A 12951-nucleotide genomic window follows, 5' to 3' on the forward strand; every position below is an offset into this window, starting at 1 on the left:
TGGTTCAATTCATGGTCAAGGCACATGCCTGGGTTGCAGGCTCAATCCCCAGTGTGGGGCCTGCAGGAGGCAACTGATCAATGATTCTCATCATTGATGTTTCTATCTCTTCCTTCCTCTCCCTTCATCTCTGAAATCAATAAAAAATATATATTTAAAAAATAGACATAAAAATAAAATTCTTTCAAAACAAAAAGATAAAGAAGACATAGACATCAGTTAGAAACAACCCCTACTGGCTAAATGTGGGACAATTTGAGCATCAAAACAAATAATTATAGTAACAGAATGTGTCAGATTTTGTCCTCTAAGATACAGACAGTAAGACAGAATTAGAAGTGTAATCAATAGTTTATGGCCGGGAAAGGCTGTCATTCATAAAAGGGAGAGGGAACAGAAATAGTCAGGGAGAGTCTCAAATGCAATGATCAACTGAGTCAGATGAAGGGAGAGAAGGAAGGGAAGAGGATGCAGTTAGCAGTGTTTGGAGTGCTTGCAGCCCTGAGAAAGTCTTGTCCAGATTGATGGGAACCCTAGGAAGACTGCCTTTTTATAGGAATCCAGTTTGGGCCCCAACTGGCCTAACCAGTGTACCTCTGCCATGGCCTGGCATTGACCAGGAGCTGCTCAAAGACAGCATGGCTTTGGCATGAACACGGTAGTGGATCTGAAAGGCAACAACTGAAGCCTGTCAAACACACCCATGCTCAGATTCTCAGGGAAGGAGATCTGCGTGGTCTGCGTCTGTGATCACACAAAATATGACACACTGAATTAAAGCAAGTCCATGAATCCGTACTGATATTACTATATAGACAAATAGAGAGAGGAAATCTCTTTTTTACAACAAAATGCCAGTTGAAAATGATGATGGAATTTACTGATTGACCACTATCATAGTAAAATTATATGATTCGAGCAAGAATCACTCATGGATTCTAAAACTACCAAGTAAAATGTTTGATGAGGAAGAGCATATTTACATAGATTCAAAATATTGTCTGCGAAAAATGCTTATTAAGCCCAGCCAGCATGGCTCAGTGTTTGAGCATCAACCTATGAAACAGGAGGGCAGGGCACATGCTGGGGTTGTGGGCTCAATCCCCAGTAGGGGGCGTGTAGGAGGCAGCTGATTAATGCTTCGCTCTCATCATTGATGTTTCTATCTCCCTCTCCTCCCTTCCTCTCTGAAATATATATATATAAATATATATATTAATTACAAAGAAAATAAATAGAAAATTTTAACGGAGACACTTGGAAGACACTATCTCAACCAAGGGATCCACGTTGACATCACCAATGGCATAAACTAGCATCTTGTACGGTCTGAAATGATGCACTGAGAAGGATACATCACTCTGTGTTATTTCTGTTTGCAAAATTTATAACCTGAAATTAATTATAGGGAAACATCAGACAAACCCAAACCTGCTATAAAATAATTGGCCGATACTCTTCAAAATATAAAGGTCATAAAAGAAAGAAAAAGACTGAGAAAATATAGCAGATAATAGGAATAAAAGAGACATAAATAAAAGCAAAAAGTGATCCTGAATTGAGTCTTACACTGATATTTGGGATGGGGGTGAAGGAAACTGCCTATAAAAGCCATTATGGGAAGAAGTGAAATTTCAGGCTTGCAGATTAGATAATACTATTGTATTGATGTTATTTCCTTGATTTTGATAGTTGCTCTGTAGTTATAGAAGAAACTGTCCTTGTTTTTAATGCTTACACATTGGTGTCTTTAGGTGCTACAATATACTCTCAAAGAATTCAGAAAAAAATGTCATATATATTACATAATTCAATGTTGGTTACTTATTATTGGTGTTGTTTCTATTTATCAGTCATAATTAGATAAAACTATTCAGTTTCAAAGGACAAATTAACAACAATAAGAAAAGAAGAAATACAATGAAGAAGAAAAGATAAAGTAGTAGCTTTTAAAAAATTCATATTGAATTTTCACTAACCTTGAGTACTTAGAACAAAAATTTAGAAACAATTTGCTAGGCATCCTGAGAGGATAAGCATACTTGCCACATGCAAAAGCAAAAACATTATATGGGTCTGAGTCCTGGGTCAGAAGCCTGGCACGGCGTGCTTAGGCTTAAAAAAGACACTCAGTTGGCTATTTATCCCTGGCTGAAGAGAAGCACACTTCAGGGGCAAGTCTGATTGCTGCTGCCTGTTCTGTTGCACAGAAGTACAAACAAGGCTAAGAATAACCCATGTGTCCTGGGCTAACTTCATACAAAATTCTTACCTCTACCAGGTACTCCCATTAATAACCAGCCAAGAACAGGCAAGTGTGATGGTGGAGGGTTGTGGGGTGGTGCTTGAGTTGAGGAGTATGACTTTACCAAATCAATAGGAAAGGTAATGTTAGCCCTCCACAGCTGGTAGTCTCTAGGCCACAATAACATATGGGTAATTGATTAACTAAATCCTCTACATCTATGGAAGATTTATGTAGCTATCTGTAGACACAACTTCTTAATTGCTTTATTTTTTCTCTCTCAATGCATAGTAAAACATCAACAGGTATTTGGTGTATTTTCCCCTACAGCCACAATGGCTTTTGGTTTTGAGAGTTACCTTCCAATGATTTAGAAACTATAGCTAGCAACTGACAAGTTTAACAAAATCTAGGAGGCCGATATAAAAATGCACAGATGGCTTCTTAGTGATGCAGTTCTTAAAATGTGCCTAGCTGTTGTTTAAAATATAAATTTAAGAAACAAAGCCTCAGAATTTAAAATTACCATAATTTTGTCTGTGTAAGCAGCTCTTAGCTAAACAGCACATAGAGGTTAAGATCTTTGTTACTTCTCAATTTTATTAAAAGTATCTGAAACATTTTTTTCTCCTTGTAATCATGGGAATTTTTAATATGTGAGAGTATTTTATATTGGCATTTGAAAAATTAACTTTTATGCCGAAACCGGTTTGGCTCAGTGGATAGAGCGTCGGCCTGCGGACTGAAAGGTCCCAGGTTCGATTCCGGTCAAGGGCATGTACCTGGGTTGCGGGCACATCCCCGGTGGGGAATGTGCAGGAGGCGGCTGGTCGATGTTTCTCTCCCATCGATGTTTCTGACTCTCTATCTCTCTCCCTTCCTCTCTGTAAAAAATCAATAAAATATATTTAAAAAAAAAAGAAAAGAAAAATTAACTTTTAATATACCTTTCAGTTCTTGGTCATTTTTTTTTTTTTATAGAAAACAGGCTTTTTAGGCAACATATATCAAGAAATTGATTAATTTGTCCCTGTTGGAATAAAAATGTTTCCCACATTTCTATCTCACTATTATACTAATTTCATGTGAGTAACAAAAAATATCCCAGATGTTACTCCCACTTTCACAACATGTGCAGAACGATTTAGACGAGGCAGTGACATAAGAGCAAAACTCTTTGGTACAGCACACTATACTTAGATAACAATCCATCAAAATTAAATTAGACCTCAGAAATAAACACATGCATGTATGGTCAATTAATTTACAACAAAGGAGCCAAGAATACTAAATGGGGAAAGCACTATTTCTTTAATAACTGGTATTGGGAAAACTGAACAATTACATGCAAAAGAATGAAACTGAACCCTTGTCTTATGCCATATACAAAAATCAACCCAAAATTGATAAAGACTTGTATATAGACTGGGAACTATAAAACTCCTAGAACAAAACATAGAGAATTAGCTCCTTGACAATGATTTTTTTTTTATTTGACACCTAAAGCAAAGGCAATAAAAACAATAATAAACAGGTGGGCTATATCAAACCAAATAAAGTCAGTAATGGAAACTATCACCAAAATTAAAAGGCAACCTATGAAATGGGAGAAAATATTTTCAAACTATGTATATAACTAGGGATATCCAAAATACATAAAGGACTCATACAACTCAAATCCCTGCCACCCCCCAAAAGGCCCCCAAACTCGAACAATTCAATTTAAAAATGGATAAGAGGATCTGAATAGAGATATTTCTAAAGAGGATGTTCAAATTGTCAACAGGCATATAAAAGGGTGCTCGACATCACTAATCATCAGGGAAACACAAATCAAAACCACAGCGATATCACCTCACACCTGTTAGAATGCCTATAAGCAAGAGAGAGAGAGAGAGAGAGAGAGAGAGAGAGAGAGAGAGAGAGAGAGAGAGAGAGAGAGAGAGAGAACAAGCATTGGTGAGAATATAAAGAAAAGAGAACCCTGTGCACTGCTGGTGGGAATGTAGGTTGGTATAGCCACTATGGCAACAGTATGGAGGTTCTTCAAAAGTTTAAAAATTGAACTACTATATAATCCAGCAACCCCACCTCTAGATATATAGGGGTGGGCAAAAGTAGGTTTTATTGTTGTGACTATAAGAAACACAGTTTATTCTTGTATTCTTATTTATTAATTATTGTATTATTTCCACGTGAACAACTGTAAACCTACTTTTGCTTACCTCTGTGAAATGAAAACAGTATATCAAAGACATGTCTGCATTCCCATGTTTATTAGAAAATTATTCACAATAGCTAAGATATAAAAACAACATGTCTGTGAATAGATGAATGGATAGAGAAGATATAATGTTTAAATATTTATTATTATCATTACTATTACTATTATTATTATATACCAGAAGGTTATTCAACCATAAGAATGAAGAATATCTTGCTGTTTGTGAAAACATAGACTTTGAAGGCATTATGCTAAGTGAAGTAAGTCAAACAGAGAAAGACAAATACTGCATGATATCACTTTTCCATAGAATCTAAAGAGCCCAACTCAGCCTGGCCGGCATGGCTCAGTGGTTGAATGTCAACCTATGAACCAGGAGATCACTTCCAGGTCAGGGTATATGCCCAGGTTGTGGGCTCAAACCCCAGTGTGGGGCATGCAGGAGGCAACCAATCATTGATATTTCTATCTCTCTCTCCCTCTTCCTTCTTCTCTGAAATCAATAAAAATATATATATAAAAAAATAAAAAGCCCAACTCAGAGGATCAGAGACTATATTGGTGGTTACTAGGAGTGGGGAAAAGGGGGAAATTTAGCCGAAGAGTATAAACTTCCAGCTATAAGATGAATAAATTCTAGGTAACTAATATTCAACATGGTGACTATAATTACCAATATTATATTATACTAGAGGCCCGATGCATGAATTTGTGCATGGGTGGGGTCCCTCTGGGTGGCCTGCAGGGATCCGCTGAAACTCGCAGTCCGTCGTTGCCTGTAGCTCCTATCTGCCGCTCCCACTAATCCCGGCCCCACTGTGCCTTCTGCGCGGACTTGCACCCAATCAGTCCTGATTGGGAGAGGCTCACACTGCCACAGTAGTGCTCGCCAGCCAGGAACCCTGCGTCTGGCGCACTCCCAAGTGGAGTGGCCTGAGAGATTGGGTTGAAATCAGCTCTCCGATATCCCCCAAGGGGTCCTAGATTGTGAGAGGGCACAGGCCAGGCTGAGGGACCCCACCGGTGCATGATTGGGCTGGAGAGGGACTGCAGGAGGTCTCCAGAGTGTGTCCGGCCCATCTTGCTCAGTCCCTATTGGCCGGACCCCAGCAGCAAGCTAGCCTACTAGTCAGAGCATCTGCCCCCTGGTGGTCAGTGCACATCATAGCCACTGGTCAACCAGTTGACTGTCTTCCCCCTGGAGGTCAGTGCAGGTTATAGCGAGCAGTTGAATAACCTAGCATATCATTAGCATATTACGCTTTGATTGGTTCAGTTGTTCTGTCATTTGGTCTATTTGCATATTACCCTTTTATTATATAGGATACTTGAAAGTTGCTAAGAGAATAGATCATAAATGTTCTCTTAAAAAAAAAAAGAAATGGTAATTATGTGGCATGATGCAAGTGGTAGATAATGCTATGGTGATAATCATTTTGCAATATTTAAGTGTATTGCACACCTTAAACTTACACAGTGTTATATGTTAAAAATATATATATATATATATATATATATATATATATATATATATATATATATATATATAAAGCCTAAGCAACCATTACGACTGGTCAACTGAACAACCAGTCAACCGATAACTATGATGCGCACTGACCACCAGGAGGCAGATACTAAATACAGGAGCTGCCCCCTGGTGGTCAGTGCACTCCCCCAGCCAACCTCCCATGGCTGGCCAAACTCCCACAGTCCCTACCCCTGGCCAGCTGGCCCCAATCGCCCTGATCTCCGGCCAGGCCGAGGAACCCCACCCGTGCATGAATTTGTGCACTGGGCCTCTAGTATATCAATAAAACCAGAAAAAAGAAGTTAAAAGCTGTACAGAAAAATGGTAATATGCTAATTTGGCCAATATCCTTCTGGATGTCATTCCGGACGTCCTTCCAGATGAAGTCAGGGCTAGAAGGAAGTCGGGGTCTCGGGTGCCTGCTGGCGGCCAGAGCAAAGCCAGCCTACGTCCCAGGTGCCAGAGGGAAGCGATGCCAGCCGGGGGAAGGAAGGCCTACTCTTGCATGAATTTCGTGCATCGGGCCATATATATATATATATATATATATATATATATATATATATATAGTCTTTTATTATAGATTGAGACAATTCTTTCTTTAAATTAAAATCTGTACTGTTTATTGTCAGTATCCCAGTACATGTTAGATAAATTAAAATAACTAATAAAAAAAGGGAAGTCTGGTTATCTAGAATCAGTAAGGTTAATTACTTCTCATGATTGGAAAATTTGAAATGGAAAAATGCAGTCTGTAATACAGACATATAATTTAATGCAATAGAGAAGTAACAAAAGAAAAAAGAAAAGAAGTCTCAGGAGAGAGATGATAAATTTCACATCCTCATATAATCTTTACATTTCCAAGCTGGAGGTACCCATCCCTATTCCTAAGTATTTCTATTTTTTAATAACATATCTAATAAGCTGATATTTCTTTCACAGTTACTTTCATAATTATAATCTCATTTCATGCTTACTAAAATGCTTGTGGAGTTTTAAGGCAAATTTCAAGATTTAGGATAAAATGAGAGCACTAGAATGTTGTTATGGAAAGAAACTTTTGACACTATTTTTTAGATTTATTTTGCTACAGCTATATAAATGAATGTAATAGCTATAGAAGTAGAAATAAAACCCTGAAATTAACTTAATCAAGCAGTTCATTTTAGCTGCCGATTTGTGTTTGTTTGGACTCCTTGGGATCAGGTACAATGAACTTAAATAGAACCATGAGTAGGATGGAGAAAAGAGGGTGAGGTTGTGACAGATATTAGCCAGTTCTTTATAGCTCAAAATGCCTGGATGTGTAGGTTTACTGTAATGTGCTTCCTGTCCCACCATTAGGACATCAGTAAAATATTGCATTTTATTTTTCAAAAACCATGATTGGTCCCTGTCATGAGAAATAACCTTCCTCTTTTTTGAACTCCCATTGCCATCAATCTCCTCTTTTCTTACAATACCCTTCACTTTCTGATGTAATTAGCATCTGATCTTTCATGTTCAAATATAAGTTTTTGATTGCAAGGACAGTATCTTTGTCACCCTCATACCGTCAGAGTACCTAGCAAAGGGGCTTGTGAAAAAACACAGTAATTAACAATTGTTGATATTCTTTACCAACCATGATAAACAGGCCCCAAATTATCTCTCAGGCTCCATTCTGCCACTCAAGTTATATGAATGGAGGAGGGCACGTCCAGCTTTGGTTCTCCGATCTCAGTTCCCAGAAGAAAGCACTTTAATAGTCAACTGCCAGGTCTGTGGGAATATCTCAGAGATTTTCACTTGCCTGAGATGCACAAGGGCCAGAGACTGAAAGTCGATCCAGATAACAAATTTGGAGATAATGATAGAAAGATAATTGATGTATGAGTTGTCACCACTCAATTAGAAAAGAAACGGAGTGGGGGAGACAAATAAAAGAATGATTTTACTGTGTTAGCAAAGAGCAGAGTGGTAGAAAAAAAATCCAGTTTTATGATAATATTGGCTGTGAGATTACCCATGAAAAGAGAACTAGGAGTTCAATAGTCCACTAGACAGATTTCACTTTTTCACGGCCTTTTTTGGAAAAAGAAAACAAACAAACAAACAAAAAAATGCTGTGAGTATATTCTATGAAATAATACATAATTTATTGAGGGGTAAAGCAGTCAGATATAAAGAAATGAATGGGGTGAACATCAGACATATTTCCTTTGGAACAGTGCAGGATGGTACAATGTGTTATTTATAAAAATGTCGTGTTGTCACACTAACACACATCATCACATATGAAGAAAAATGGCATTTAGTGGTGATAACTCATCCCCTAAAAATGTAAATTGTAGAAGTGCCATTTGGAAGTTCTGGGTCCAAAATAAGCACTTGTGTTATTTCCCATTATTCTTTGATCTTCCACTAAAGGTCAGACATTCTTCATGTACATTAAAGGCATAACAGAAATGAGGGCCACTATTTTCTTGTATAAACTCCCTTTGTTCCCTACAGGACTGATCTACTCATACACCTTACACATCTTACTTTTTCTACACTATGCTTTTGGCCACACTATTCCCAATGAAGGAAATGTTCTTTTCTCCCTTGCCTTTAAATACACTTATAGCCATTTTTCATAACTGCAAATCTTATCTTCTCCTTGCAGATTTTTAAAAAAATTTTAAATAATTTTTACTTCAATACATCCCTTGTATCATTGCTTTGCTATTTATCAGCAAAGTTTATTGTAAGTTGTTATTTCATTGTCCCCTTACAATGGATCGCAAGCTCTTTGAAGAAAATGGACTGTGTCTTCTAACGTGCATGCACATCAAGATTACAATCCCCTTGACTGTCCTGCTGCAGAATTGAAAGAATATTTGTTGTTTTTTCCAACATTTCATTGCTGAGAGCATTCTCAGGAGACTTGGTTGTCAGGAAGTCGCCTCATAGCCATAACTTTGCACATACACAGAGAACGCAGCTAAGGTTTGATGGTTGCTTAATAGAGAGATGGTGGAGCTTTGGATCTGGTGAGGGGAAAGGCAGGAGTCACTGCAACCAACAGTCCCTGGTAGATGACCAGGCACAGGGGCAAGACCCAGACACAGAATTCTGGGTCTTCTTCTATCCAGCACTGGTGGAGTCCACACAACTAAATTAAACCCTAGAGAACAAGCAAAACTGATTGTATACTCTTAAGCTATTCTTATCTAATTGGAAAAATCCAGTTTTATACATACGCAAAAATGTAGATGAACACAAATAATTGTATGTAGAAAAAAAGGAGCTGAGGGAGATATAAGTTCCAAGGGTTTGATGAATAGGTTCTCATCATCAGTATAGGTTTTACTGTCTTGGTTATTTACTAATTAATTTTTTTATCTATAAATATTTATTAAGCTGACCTTCTACTGTGTGCCAGTCATTGAGCTACGCATAATTTCACTTAAATTATAGAGTTAAACTGCCAAAATTAAGCCTTGTTTGTACAATAAGCAACAAAGCAAGTCGCTTAACTTTTTAAGCCTCAATTTTCCATCTTCCATCTGTAAAATGGAGATAATCCCAGCAATTATCTCATATAATTAATCTGAGTATGCAACAAACTAATATGAATAATGTTTTTAATGTGTACGAGACTTATAAATGCTTCATAAAATAGCTATTGTTGTTATTACTATTACTAGAGGCCCAGTGCACGAAATTCTCAGCCCAGTCTGCACCCTTTCCAATCTGGGACCCCTCGGGGATCCCGATCGGGCCTAAATCAGCAGTTGGACATCCCTCTCACAATCCTGGACCACTGGCTCCTAATCACTCACCTGCCCGCCTGCCTGGTCACCCCTAACTGCCCCCCCTGCTGGCCTGATCACCACTAACTGCCACCCTGCTGGCCTGGTCGTCCCCAACTTCCCCTCCTGCCAGCCTGGTCGCCCCTCATGGTCCTTCTGCTGGCCTGGTCACCCCAGGCAGCCTGCTTGTTCAGTCCTTTGGTTGTCCCTCACTAATCACCCTGCCATCCTGGTCATAAGCAGCCATCTTGTGAGGGTATGAGGGTTAATTTGCATAGTACCTCTTTATTATATAAGATTGTATTTATCATTGACTTGAACTTTTTATTACTATTATTTTAATTAATTTGAACTTTATTTTTTTAATATATATTTTTATTGATCTCAGAGAGGAAGGGAGAGGGAGAGAGAGACATCCTCGATGAGAGAGAATCATGGATCAGCCACCTCCTGCACGCCCCACACTGGGGATCGAGCCGGCAACCCGGGCATGTGCCCTGACCGGGAATCGAACCGTGACTTCCTGGCTCCTAGGTCGATGCTCAATCACTGAGCCCCGCCGGACAGGCTAATTTGAACTTTCTATAGATATATCCATATTCTCTAAATATCAAGTACTATTACAGCCATATTACCAAACTTATGTACTGAAAAGAGCTGATTATTGCCCTTTCAGTAATGTTAACTATAGTGTGAGTATGTATGTTAGATATGCAAAAATTCAATTATATTATAAACTAGAGGCCCAGTGCACAAAATTCGGGCACTGGGGTGGGGGGTGCCTCAGCCCAGCCTGCCCCCTCTCATAATCCAGGAGCCCTCAGGGGATGTCTACTGATGGCTTAGCCACAGTCTGGCCTCCCTCTGCAGGAGGCAACTGGGTTGATCAGGGGAAGGCGCCACCCCCATCACTCTGCTGCTGCTGCCATTGCCGGCTGCTGCAGCTGCCAAGGTATTTTCATCAGCATGGACTCCAGTCCCTTCACCATGAAAAAATGACAACTTTCTTTAGGTATTTTCAAGATGTCTCTTTCATAGGATATGACATTTCTTTCTTTATTTTTTATCCTCGCATGAAGATATTTTCCCATTGATTTTTAGAGAGTGTGGAAAAGGGAGGGAAAGACAGAGCGAAACATCAATGTTAGAGGGACACTTCAATTGGTTGCCTCCTACATGAGCCCTAACCTGGGCCCCAGCCAGGGAGGAGCCTGCAACCTAGGTACATGCCCTTGATCAGAATCAAAGCTGGTCTCCACCCACGGCTATGGGGCTGGGGATGGGGGCTGGCCCCCCTGCGTGTTGTTCTCTCCAGCTCTGGGGCCGGGTGTGGGCCATCCTATGTTATTCTCTCAGGCTCTGGATCTGCGCCAGGCCCCTCCTCCTGAGCTGGTCATGACCATTACAGAATCCTGGCCTAGTTTGCATATTACCTCTCTCTCTCTCCCTCTCTAAATATGTATATATATATATAGATATATATAATGACTATTGTTCTGGTTATGAGGAAATAAAGGCTAACCAAATGAGAAAAGCAAAAGGTATTTATTCACAGTTTGCTATTGTAAGGAAGTCAATCACCATTCCTGATGTTTTGCCAGAGACTCAAAGGCAGGCAGAGGAGTGGGAAAGCTTTATAGTGGTAAAATGGGAGGACTTCAGATGTGCCCTGATTGGAGGCTATTGGCATGGGGAAACTGGAGGTGGGTTAACTAGAAATAGGGCATCCAATTTGGCTTCTCTGGTTGGACCTAAATTTTTTGGAACTTGTTGAGTCACAGGAATTTTAGATAACATAACCCCTATGATACAGGCGTTATTATTGGGCTACCTGGATAACACTAGAAATAGCATTCAGACATCCTACAAGTCTGATTTATAGCAGTCTGGCTTTCTAGGATGAATAGTGTAGATAGTAGGCTGGTTTCCTGTGACAGTTACTAAAAGTTGTGAGTCAGAGCTCTATTAGTATATATTCTCTAAATGTAAAATATTATATGTTACATATGGTTTGGTCATTACCCAGCTGCATAGTCAGTCTTTCAGAAGCATAGGATCTGGAGTTAGAGTATACACCTTACTAAATGGTTAATCTCTCTATACCTCAGTTTCCTAACCTGTCAAATAGAATCAGAATAGTCATTCACTTATTAGGGTCATTGTGATAACTAAATGAATTGCCATATGAAAAGCAATTAAAACAGTGCCGGTCACACAGTAAGCACTAAAATTTATTCCTATAATATGATCGATGGAAGAGAAGAATATCTTGTCAGATGTAATTCATAGGATGCTACATTCCTTCAACTGCCTCTCACACTACAAAGTTTCAAGCATTTTTCACCAATACAAATTCTATTTCCACTTAAGCTACAGTATTACCTCTAATAAATTCCCACTAAAGACTAAATACATTCCCTTGGAAGCTATGCGGACTTTCAATTCCTCACTATTTTTTCTGCCATGTGACCTTCCAGTGCACTCTAGTGAGTAAAGTATATTTCACTCTCCCATTTATATTGACTTGGTCATGCGGCTTGCTTTTGCTAAAGAAATACTTCTTCTACACTACGTGAGCAGAGACCTTAAATGTATTTGCACAATTTGGCTTGGCCTCTTGTTTTCCTCTGATTGTCATGAGAAGTGTCTCAGAATGCCTCTGTCCCTTTAGTCTGGGCCCCAGAATGACTTAGGTGAAGCAGATCTAAACTGACCAGAGCCCAGAGCCAAGCCCAGCCTACCTTGAAAACCCCTGGGCTGATTCTTACTCAGATCTTTGAGTAAGAACAAATAAATGCTTATTGTTACAAGCCAAAGGGTTCATGGAGTAGATTGCTAATGCAGCACCTTCACAATGATAACAGACTAACGGAAGAGAAGAATAGGTTAAATCTCTCACAAATTTGTCATGACTGGATAAAACAAGTTGTTTGTCTCTTTAATGAGGGGGAGTCTTGAGAAGACGAGACAGAGAATAGTGATGTTTTGAGAAGGCAAGACGTGATTGAGAACGTTAGGGTTCACAAGGCACTGCCAGAGAGATGTTGGGCTTAGTAGAGTATTGAACAATTTAAGGACATTAGAGGCATAGAGGAAGGATTATACTGAGAGAGACGGAGTGGGAGCAGAAGCATGGGGGGAGAGAGGGAGTGTGCATTGCATTTCATTATTTCAA

This window comes from Myotis nattereri (genome assembly GCF_964212035.1).
Source record: "Myotis nattereri genome assembly, chromosome: 10".
NCBI classification, from domain to species: domain Eukaryota; kingdom Metazoa; phylum Chordata; class Mammalia; order Chiroptera; family Vespertilionidae; genus Myotis; species Myotis nattereri.